Source organism: Condylura cristata, unplaced genomic scaffold (assembly GCF_000260355.1).
Source record: "Condylura cristata isolate star-nosed mole 26May11 unplaced genomic scaffold, ConCri1.0 scaffold00019, whole genome shotgun sequence".
In the NCBI taxonomy this organism is placed as follows: domain Eukaryota; kingdom Metazoa; phylum Chordata; class Mammalia; order Eulipotyphla; family Talpidae; genus Condylura; species Condylura cristata.
Genome location: NW_004567120.1, coordinates 21,218,889 through 21,230,976, shown reverse-complemented (window position 1 = coordinate 21,230,976; position 12,088 = coordinate 21,218,889). Strand labels below are relative to the sequence as shown.

General features: G+C 39.4%; 1 protein-coding gene across 1 annotated transcript in view; it reads right to left on the bottom strand.

Moving 5' to 3' along the window:
- PLS3 (plastin 3) overlaps window positions 1-10,695 on the bottom strand; it is an 82,829-nt gene extending 72,134 nt beyond the window's left edge. The window contains exon 1 of the mRNA XM_012727165.1: window positions 10,578-10,695. The gene's annotated coding sequence lies outside the window, so the exon portion shown is untranslated. The remainder of the gene's footprint in view (window positions 1-10,577) is intronic.
- Window positions 10,696-12,088: the final 1,393 nt, after the last annotated feature.

Here is a 12,088-nt window from a genome sequence, read left to right as displayed (position 1 = left end):
TTTTTCCTTCTGACTTATTTCACTGAGCGTGATCCCTTCTAGCTCCATCCATGTTGCTACAAATGGCATGAGTTTTTTTGTTTTGATTGCCGAATAATATTCTATTGCATCTCTTTGATCCAGTATCTGTTTTTGGGATATTTAGATTATTTCCATATCTTAAATTTTGTAAATAATGCTGCAATGAACATAAGAGTACAGGGAAAGATACTGACTGAATTAATAATTGCTTTCTCGAGTATTTTAAATTTTCACCAATTTATTTTTTTCTGTTTACCGTTTACCAAAGGTAAGCTTCTAATATTCATATTTCTGCTACTGCAGAAACACTAAAGAACCTTTAGTGTAACCTTTTCTTTTTTTCCTAATTCCAGATCAGGCACCCCACAGCACAAATTAACTTTTATCCTGATATAATCTATACTTGTTGGTGGCAATGAGTTTATAATGTCTGTAGTGTATTGAAAGAGTCATGTTTTCTTTTGAAAGCGAGTTCATTAGACTGTTTGATGGCATATTTTTAGAAATGAAAAAATTAAAATGATTAACAGTTTTCTTAGCTAAGCCAAGAAGTTTCTTCAGCCTGAACCATTGGTAAAATCTTCTACATTAGGTTAAATACAAACTACACAAAAAGCATATATAATTTAATAATAAAGATGCAAACAACCCAATAAATAGACAGCAAATCAATATAAATGTTCATCATCATTGCTATTAATTAGGTTGATGCCAGTCAAAACACTATGAGACATTTTCTCAGACCCGAGAGAATGACTTATATTAAATTGGTGTAGCCATTTTTGGAAAAGATCTGAAATTACCTTAAAAAAATATAGAAATGGAGCCTCCCTGATGGTGCAGCAGGTTAAAGCACAGCACTGAGAAGCTAAAGCCACTTCCGCATGAGTTCGATCCCCACCTACCCGGGAGGTGACCACAAGGTGTGGCGGACCTCTCCTGACCCACCCGCTGCTCCCCTCAGCAGTGTACTTCTTACATCTGCCTATTCTGCTCCCCACTGTGTCTCTGGTGAATCCTTTCACAGCCCCTGCACCTCTGGCCTGTACCCCAGTTCTGTATTCATAAATAAATAAATAATAAATCTTACCAAAAAAAATCTAGAAATGGAAATATTGTATAATCCAGCAATTCCACTCTTGGGCATCTATCTGAAGAACAGGATACTATCCATTCAAATGATAATGTGCTCCACAACATTTATTGTAGTATTAGTTAAAAGAGCTAAGACATGGAAATGATCTAAGTGTCCACTGATATTAGAGTGGACTGAGATGTTGTGGTATAGCCACACAATGGAATATTACTCAACAATAATGAAAGACAAAGTGTTGCCATCTACAACAAAATGGAAAAAGTTTAAGGAATTATGTGTAGTAAAGCAAGTCAGATGACAAAGACAAATATCGGATTTTACATGGATGATTCAACAAAGCAAAAGTACATATTAAAAAGTAGGGGCAATAACAACTGAAGTAAAGCTACTGAGATTAAGAGGAAGGAGGGAGAAAGTCAAGAAAGTCAAGAGGGTGGGGGAAAAGTTTTGACAACCAAAAATAAATTAAAATTTAAAAAATCTTCCATAATTATAATGAAAAGCAATAGAAAACAATACTTTCCCAATGCCACTAAATAAAATAGAAAAAAGTAAACTATCTTATTTATTCTGAATGGTGACACTTAAGGAGAAAGGTTTGCATTAGATGTTTGAAAATGAAGAAGTAAATATAGATCTCTGACAAAGATTTTAGGCAACATGACCAGTGAATGGAATATTTATTCAGCAACTAATATATGCTATTTAAAAAACTATAAATGTTCTTTAATTGTAAGGAAAACAACTTGGTCCACATGATGAAACTGAGTTTTCAGGAGTTAAGGAAGTTTCTCCAATATGACAGAGATATATAAAATAGCAAAGCCATTGGAATCCATATTTTATCTTAAAGTCAGTTTTGTCTGTGAACACAGTGAGAAGATAAAGAAGGGTCGAGAAGTTCTGGAGTCAGATGAGCCTTCTACATTGTTTCCTGTTCATGGAATGTTCAAACCAATATGATCTTTGGTGAGACCAGTAAACTGTGAGATGGAGAGACACTTTATGTGAAGCAGGACGGGTTTAGAGAGGCCTCTGCAGTTATAATGTAATGTCAAGTGCTTACAATTTCAGAAGTCACCATATTGTGAAACCAAGTACAAATTAGGTGCCAACATCAGAATTTTGACCAGTATTAGAACTGTTTTATTGTTACTTTAGTAATCTGAATGAAATAATAAACCTGAGTTTATTAAGCAGTATCAAAGTAATATCAGAGACTCACAGCCTAAGATTTAAAAAATTCTTATCAACAAACGCAGTCATTCATTCAACTCCAGGATTAAGTTTTTCTAAATTATGTAGGTTTATGGTCATAAATAAGCTCTGAATACTTGAACTGAGTGTTACAGAAACTTGAAATCTAAAAACAAACTTCTCTCCCTACCCTATCAACAGTCTCATTTAAAAAAAAAAAAAAGGAACTTCCAGTGGTTGTATACCCCAGGATTCTACTTCATCCTGCTTTACACCTGCTAAACAGATCAGAGGAAACTAATATTTCCAAGACATATACTCTACCTAAACTAGTTTCAGTTTAGAGTTACATATAATACACTACATAAAGAATGGCGGTTTCTGGTTTTTTGTTTTTTTTGTTTTTTTTAGTGTTACTGTTTGAAATCAAGTTTCTTTACGTTTAAGCCAGTGCTTAAATCTCAGAGATTGTCAGAAGAATTCATCTTAAAGTAATAATCAGTCACAAAATGGATTTTGCCCAACCATGTTGACTAAAACTTTAAGTATAAGATATAGAAACAACACAAATATCCAACAACTGAGAATTAGTCAAATAAATTATGAAAAATCTATTCTATAGAATATTAAAATTGTAAACATTCTCAAAAATATTTGATTACATGAAATCATGGTCATACTGTAGTAGGTGAAAAGCACAGGATAATAACACATGCAGATATTCTCACTTATCATGCATAGTATAGTCATGGATCCTATTGACTTAAGCAAAATGATATATAAGGAAACAAAATTTACCTCAGGTTAATTGAAATAAGTTAAGTTCCTATGGCACATTTTTTTATCACAAAACTTCATTAACATCTAAATAAAGACACTTCGAATATTACACAATCATTTGTATTCATTCATTTATTTTCTAATTAATTTATTCCAGTTTGGGATCAAGGGTGCCTTGAATTTCTTTCAGTTGACAGTTCAAGGTGGGAACCAACCCTAGACAGGACACCCATCACAGGGCCACTGGCACCGGTGCCCACACTTACTCAAACTGGAACAATTGAGACACACCAGCAAACCTAATGTGATCTTTGAGAAACGGGAGGAAACAGATCACCCTTAGAAAGCCTGTGCAGACATGGGGAGATAATGCCAATTCAATTTTCCCCTCATCAACTTTATAACAAATGACACCAGACAGAATGTTTTTTCAAGGACTTGCTGTCTACAGTATGATCCCAATTTAAAAAAAAAATACTTCCTTCTATATGAAGAACAAAACATAGGCATAGGTGGTAAGATTATGAGAAATTTTAATTTTCTTTGTTATAACACATTTTATGTTTTGCTTTTTATAATGACCTTGTATTTTTTAATGCAAAGTGATTGAAACATCTGAAGTATGCAGTGCCTGATGCTTAACTGAAGCATACCTATTGCCCATTGCAGCAACAGCATATAGCCATCTCCTATCACTCTTACCTCTTCAGAGCCCGCCAGTTTACACAGATAATACCTCCTAACATGAAATACAAAGCCTGGATATCAAAAAGAAATGCTAAAATGGGAATATACAAACAAGTTTAGCAATAAAGAAATAAGCTTTAAAATTCCATTCACCACATGGTGATGGGAAGCCCGCGGGGATTACAATTAAGATGGAAAAAAAAATGTACAAAATGATGTAAAAATAAACTGTTATAAAAAAAAATCCATTCACCTATAAAGATGATGTGTCATTCATTTATCAGTGTCCATAGCAGAATGTCAATTTGAATATAGCACTGTACTTATTGCATATTATCTAAAATGCAATAATGTGAATATCCAATACTATTATCCTGCCTTCACTACTTTATTTTCTAGAAAGTTAAAACTTTTTCTTTATGTATATAGAAATGTTATATGCATATTCTGTATGTGTATATAATATGATTTATAAATATATGACTTATAAAACAACTCAAGGGGTCCTCCTTGTTGGCACAGTGGGTTAAAGTACAGCACTAAGAAGCTAAAGCCACTGCAGGATGAGTTCCATCCCCTTCCTCCCCGAAGGTGATCCACATGGCGCCGCAGACCTCTCCTGACCCGCCCGCTACTTCCCTTAGCAGTGTACTTCCTCAGTCAGCTTATTCTGCTTCCCACTCAGTCTCTGGTGAATCCTTTCACCACCCCTGCACCTCAGGCCTGCAGCCCAGTTCTGTATGCATAAATAAATAAACCCTAAAAAAAAAAAACTCAAGAGAATCAGAATTGTGTTTTCAATGAGTGGGTTACAAGATTATAAAAAATATTTTGTTATTGTCTCTTACACAGACAGTAAAAATAAGAGATTAGACTTTACAAGAGAAAATTTCTACTAACAGAAAGGACCTACTGTCATGATAACAGGTGGTTTCAAAAGTCCTATTACCTAGGGCTTTTTGTTTGCTTTAATTAAGTACTTTCTCTTTACAAATGATATTTTAACAAATGTTAGCAAACATAATTTACTTAATGACAGATTAAGAACCATCATATAATTGGCAAGATAATAATAAACATTGAAAATTAATTCCAACTTTTGGTTTTGAGAGTGGGGTTTGAAAATGACCCACCAGAAGTTGTCTAGTCCATGTTTATTTTTCAAATAAAGATCTATATTAATTTTGCACGCTTTCTACATTAATGATGGCATACCACTTAAATATACTCTACATAAAATATATAGACTATATAATTTTCCATAACTATAAGTTGTCCTTCATTAGAGAGAAATTAATTTTAAGGAGAAACACTTTACTTTTCATGAGCAATAAAATACAAAATCTCCTATTACAGGCAATCACAAAACTAAGAAAGATGTATGAAGAGTCAAAATATTGCTCAATAGTTACTTAAACGTAGAACATACACACACACACGCAGCTTTAACAGGTTACTTAGTATATTTGGGGGGATTTATATATCACATGTAGATTTGCATCCTCCTGTTATTCACAATTCTTATTTTTCATTATATTATGTCTGGTTTCATTTTTTTTTTTTTACTTGTAAAACTGGATGGCTGGAGAACATTTACAGACAAGTAAAAAATGTGGTAAGACTTTAGTGACTATAATTCTACTATTTCTGTAAACTCTTGTTAAAGTTTTATTATTTCTGTGATATACTACTACAAAACTTTGAATTTATATAGCACCTGTCTGCTGAATAGCTGAGGCTTACTTAGCTCTGCAGCTCAATTATCCTTTCAGCATGCCAGTGAAATACACAGATTGGAAACAGATGGTTTACAAACAAATAAATTCAGATACGAATAACAGAGAATGTCCATGATCTTAAGATGTTAATCAATTCATATCTGAATTTATCTGTCCAAATTGTGGAGGACTTAAAAGACCCTGAGTCCACACTCAAAGCCCTTCCCAAGAAACAATACTGTCTCCTTACCTCCAAAAATATGTCTAAGCTATTCAGAAAAAATTAAACTTACTCATAATGTAGGAGCTCAAATATAAAATATGTTTAAAAAACCTCAAAACATAAAATCAGTGCTAAAGTGTGCTCAAAATACCTGTTAAGGAATGATAAATGGTATCTATGTTTTAAAGCACTAATATAAATCATGGACTAAAAACCACTGGTGATCATTTTCCTGAGTAGTAACAATTTGCCAGGAAGGTGTCTAGCTGGTGCATTAAATTTTTAATAATACAGGTGTATTAAAATTTGAAAACTCAACTGATAAAAACATAACTGAAATAAGCCACACAACAGCTACTTGACTAAAACACAGAACAAAGCAAAGAGCTTGAGCTGGGCCCTCATTTTCTAAGTGAGAAAATGTGCAGTATGTGGCACATGAATGTACCCAACGCTAGTTATCAATATCATAATTTAAGTGACTTTCTCGAAGCCAAACCGTGAGTCAGTGGCAGAGCCATGTCTAGAATGTAGTTCTTCCGAAGCCAAATTCAACATACTTCCCCTTTAATATTTCAATTTAACTTTCATTTAATGGCAAAGCTTTTTTATCCCTAAACCAGTTTATACTCACATTTATCTTTCAAGCGCTAAGGATAAGGCATATTGGACATTGTCCAACATTGAATTTTTAAAAACGACCTCACTTTCATAAACACAATAAATTGGCCCAAGTATTAAAGAACTTCTCTTGAGATTGATATTTCATGGTTAGACAGCTTTTTATATTTCTCAGCTGAAATTTAACCAAAGCTCTCTCATAACTAAAACATGCTAGTCGTGACCACTGCTGCCTAAAAGAGCTTCCAGCGGTATAATCTACCCAAAAAGCTTTTGAAACTCCCAACACACTGAAGATACATTACATGGTATATCATTCTCTAAAATAATTATATATACAGACTCAAAGGATGATCTAGCTCAGTTTCTGCTAAACTGAATTTCATTATTTTCATAGATCAAAATTTTCCGCCTCTCAATTGCATTATGCCCAAAGAAAAATTGTCATATGAGCAAGAACAAAATGATTCTAAAAACAGATACCAAGTTGTCATGTATTGATAAATGTTCATTTTCAATGTTATACCAGATACTTTTGAAACCTGTCTAAATAGCTAAAACAGTTTGGTATATATATTTCACCTAGATTATGCTACATCAAAAACAATAAGAAGTTAATGATTTTATCATATGCGCTAAGAACATTATGTCAGTAAGTTTATTGGAAAGGCAAGTAGAATTAATGCCCAAAACAGAACATAAAATAACAGCAAGTATGTCCTTTTTTGCCTTATCCTTCTCAGCTTCACCAAAAAGAATCACTTCAATGATTCAGACACCAGGGCTAACTAAGCCTCCTATATTTCCAGTTAGCAGTCACACTGTTTACCTAGGAACAAGATTTCATTTGGTTTGTGATAATGCCCTGGATATTGACATTCTGCCAGTTTAAATAGTCATGACCAAGTCTAATGTGCTTGTAACCATTTGTAGAAGAGACTTAATATCAAGCAAATTACATGTTAGGTATAATTAATACTTTTACCCAAATGCCATAAACCTAGACATTTTTATCAACAGACTAGATTTCCCACTCTTAGGTAAGGCAAGTCTGACAATTTGCCATATGCAAGAGTAGAAATTAAGAATTAGGCTCACAGCCCTCTATTTCTTTTTTCTTTTTAAAAAGATTTATTAATTTATGCATACATAACTTGCGTACAGGCCAGAGGGGCAGTGAGAGGATTCACCAGAGACAGAATGGGGAGCAGAACAGGCAGACTGACGAAGTCCACTGCTCAGGAGAACAGCAGGCGAAGACTGGAGAGGTCTACCAAGCGATGTGGATCATCTCCCAGGCCAGGGATCGAATTTGCACAGAAGTGGTTGTGGCTAGCTTTCAGTGCTGGACCTAACCCGTTGTGCCACCAGGGAGGGCCCACAGCCCTCTATTTCTTATTTTAAAAAAAAAATGGGTTCATTAGATCATACCACTAAAAAAATAAGTTATTGTTCTAAATAAGTGGAAATCCAAGACTATGAAATGCTATGGACTGAGCGCCTAAGAATGATCCTGTTTTGACATGACTTAATAACATCTTTAAAAGAGCTTATTTTTAACTGGGTTGGATAGCTGTGCTCTCCTTTTTCAGAGGTTAAGTATAAATTCAATCTAAAATTATATTGTCACCTCCCTTCCACTAGAGGGGGTTAATCTACCAGTGTAGTTAATTAGCTCCAGTAATTCAGGTGCAGTTTAAATATACTTGCTGCTAACCTGTGCCAGAAAGGTTAGTCTTGCTATCAGCACTATGTGCTTAAAGCAGTGTTAGTTTCTAGGCTCAGAAACTCAGGCATCACACAAAAATGAAGCGTTCATGTCATTCGGAGGTTGCCGCAGTAGACAAAGAGTTTTTTGCTATGCGTACAAAGTCAAAATCTCTGAACTGTTCCCAGTTTCATTTAAGTTGTCCTAGTTTTCAAGGCTGGCTATGTATCGAGTAGATCCATTTTTGTAAATCAGTAGTTTTAATTTTCCGACCTCAGAGATACCTCTGCCCATTTCTATCTCTATGGCAGTATAACCTGAGTAGCCCAACTGCTATGTTTTCAATAGTGACCTGAACATGGGCCACAAGGGTGGGTGGTGGTGGGCTTGGGAGTTTTAGCTGTGTCCTCTCATTATTCTAACCAAACTATTGACAAAACACCAACCAGTTTGATTTATCAAATTAAATGTTCACTTTTTTGTGCCCCATTTATGAGTCAATTAATTCCAAACAGCAAATAATCCATGGTTATTTTTAGTCAAGTGATGATCCACCATCTTTAAGCTGATGCCTAATATAGAGAACGGTTCGATTAGAAGATAGGCCAGATCCAAGAAAATGGAAGCCTCATTTAAAAAAAAAAAAATGCTATCTTATGCAATATGGTATCAAACCTATCCTTCAGGGATGAAATGAGGCATGAATAAAGGATGCTTTTGCTAAAAAATAATTAATAAGAAGCCATAACTAGATTGGAGGGTCACAGGGAAGGTCTAAGTGCCAACACAAACATCTCAAGCCCTTATTTGAAAAAGTTTCTGTTCTTTGTTTTTGGATAAAATCCTAGCACCAAATTCCCTCTCTGTTCCCCTCACCCAGGTCCAGAATTTCCTCCACTGGAGGTTGGTTCATACCCCCAGCCCCTTTTATAGTTGTGGTACTTTTGGGAATTTGGGCAACAGCCATTACATTCCAGTTTTAAAGTCAAAAGAAGCCACGTGATCATTGCCCTACGGGCAGCTGAGACTTGGTGCACAGGACGCCAACCGGTTTGCGTGGGTCTTTGGCCACTCCGTTGCATACGCTGCAAACTGCACCTCCCATTCTCACTCCCAAATACGTGATGACATCTAGTAAAGTGGAATCACTGCTTCCTTCCCAGTAGTTTTTAATTTCGCTCGGGTTTTCTCTCTACTGTGCGGCCAGCCAGTCTCCCTTCTTCATTCTCATCCACCCCCAACCTTCCTAAGTGATTGGGCACCCCGGCATCCTGTTTCATCCTAAAAGGCGAGGATCTCTAACCCAGTTAGGTCCAAGCTCAACCTTCTGCACCATTAGGGATGCCATGCAGATTAGGTGAAGAGCAAGAAGCATCGCTTCTGGGAAATGTCAGATGCCATTAAGTCCAGTCCACCTCCCCGGCTGGGATCACCTCCTGCCCAGGAACTGGGCTGTGGCAGCGACCCGCACCCTAGCAGCAGCGTCGGCGGCGGCAGCAGCAACTTTGGTACCGGCGAGAAGCCAGGGCTGGGGTGGTGGGCGTCCCCCGGCTTCTCATTAGTGCTCTCAAGTACTGCGGGTGGAGGAAAAGTAAACACCCGAAGAGTAGCTGTTGGGGGGGGGCGAGGGGGTAGGGAGGTGGGGGCTATTACACATTTCCCCACCACCCCTGGGGCTCTGCCTCCGGTGGAGCCCAGCGAAGTCCCTGGCAGCCGCTGCCCAGACCGCGCGCAGGGGACGGCGCGGCGGAGTGGAGAAGCGACAGACGGGCGGCGCGGCGGCGGGAAGAGCGGAAAGGTACTGCCCTAATGGCCCGGAGATGTTCTGCTACTGAAAGGGGAAAAGTGCTTACTCATAGGAGACGCGGTGCGTTTGCGACGCCCTCGCTAAAGGCAAGGGAGGCCGGCGCTAGGCAGGCAACAGGAGCGTCGTTTCTCTCAGGGCCACCGCGCCCCCCATCCCCCCAGCCCCGGGTCGGGTGAGCCCGCTAGGTCACCTAGGGCGCCGGGCGGGTGCTGGAGGCGTCGCTGGCTGGGGGCTCCGGGATTTCCTGAGTCCGGAGCCGGAGGAGGAAGGGGGGGGGAATCTTGGGGGGCGGGGGAGCTGGCAGCTGCTGGAGAGGAACGACAGAGGGAGGTTCGGCGCTTGGTTTCCACTTCTGGGCCGCCTCCACGGAAGGAAAAAAGGGCAAGCAAGGCTTGGAGTCAAGGACTCCAGCGCAAGGTCGGCAACAACTTAAGAGCAACTAGTGAGAAAGCACCATCTTTAATAGTTAAGAGCAGAAAACGTGTTTGCGGCGGTGGGAGAGGCACCACCCTCCCACCCCCGCCCCAACCTTAGGAGGCTGAAAATCGTCTGGAAGCTTAAAGGCTAGCACTGAAATTGCTCCAGCCAGTCTCAGTGTCCTCCCACCTCCCCTGAAGCACGTTCCCGCTGAGACCCGGGAGATGCGCTCCGTAGGACCCACTCCGGCCCGCGCCCTGGGAACCGGTTCCTGGTGCCCTGCAGTGCCTGGAACAGCTTACCTCAAGTCGCAGAGGACCCGATCGGCCGACAGCCTCCGGCAGAAGCACTCAGACAACTTCTGCCTCGCGGAATCTTTGCGGCTGTGGTTCTAAAGCCAGCGCTCCCTCCCCTCCAGCCAGCCCCCTCCGCCCCTCGGCCGCCACCATTGGTTCGGGTGCTTCTAGCAATCGGCCTGGGAACCAGGCAGGGGATTGGGCCAGGAGCCTGTCACTTCAACTGGGTGGGGAGCTGGGAGTACGGACACCGGGATGGGCTCCTGGGAGGGATGGAGACTGTAACTCACCCTGGCGTCTGGCTGGGGACACACGTTCCAGCACTGCTGTGGAATAAATGAACAGATGGGGATGGCGGAAACAAGAATTGAGCGTCACCAAACTCCCGTTTAAATCTGTGGAGTTACACTTGCTCCCCGTATGTGTGAAGAGAATCTCGGCATGGGAAGGGACGTTATCAATAATTTCATCTGCTCCAATCAGCTCAGGTTAGGGAAAACCTTAGGTGTCTTTTCTTTCCTTATGAGGTTTACAGAGCAGAATTTGGACCGCACGGAGCTTTCACGTCTTTGGGTTGGTGCCAAGTAAATTGTTGACCAAACTGACTTGCCTGGTATGTTTGCCCAAGCGGGAGGACTGAGAGGTGGAACTAGGAAGGATGATGGAAGTACCATGGTTTCATTCAGTTGACTGAAAATGCTTGTCTGTTCTCATCTGTCAACTCCCACCAGAGAAAACTTGGGTTTATGTTTCTGCTTCTTTGAATACCTTTTCTTCTTTGCCCACGACATTGCCTCCATGCCATAGCTGACCTCTTTCATTAATACATAGGGACATTTCCCCTCCTTATCTGCATTCCAATCCTTTGGCTCATTGCGATCCAAAATCAGGTCCCAGGGCCAGTTTCAGGGATTCTCCAGGGTCAGGTCAAGAGATTGGCTTGTGGGATAGCTGTAGAAGGGACAGTTTAAGCCCATTTCTGTTCCAGTTCTAACCATTTGGTTCAGGAAATGCTTGCTTGGATTTTTTTTTTTAAGAATTAAAAATTGGCTCAGTCACATCCCATTTTACACACATGAAGACATTAAATTAAGAGTAGCCTGAAGAGCTGAACGGTCTTGTAAAGAACCTTCCATTTCATTTACTATTATGAATTTCCTTAGAGAAGTTTACCTGAAGTCAAGTGCCACAGCTTCTTAAATGGGAAAGAGTGGGGAGTTCAGGTACTGCCTGAAGGCTAGACTAGCAGAGAAGAACTTGGCACTGGGAAAAAGCCTCGTTAAATATTAATTAATGATTAGCCAACTGAAAGAACTTATGAAAGGCACAGGAAGGTGAAAAAGAAATGACAGGGCAGTCATGCCTTCAGAAACATGAAGTATGAGAGATTTTGTACTGGGTCAGGATTGGGTCAGTGCATAAACATTAATTTGAACATGTTGGTTTTGGATGGACCATTCCATGCATTGCCACACATCTTTACACTAGACTGCAAAATGAGATTCCTGGGCTTTAAA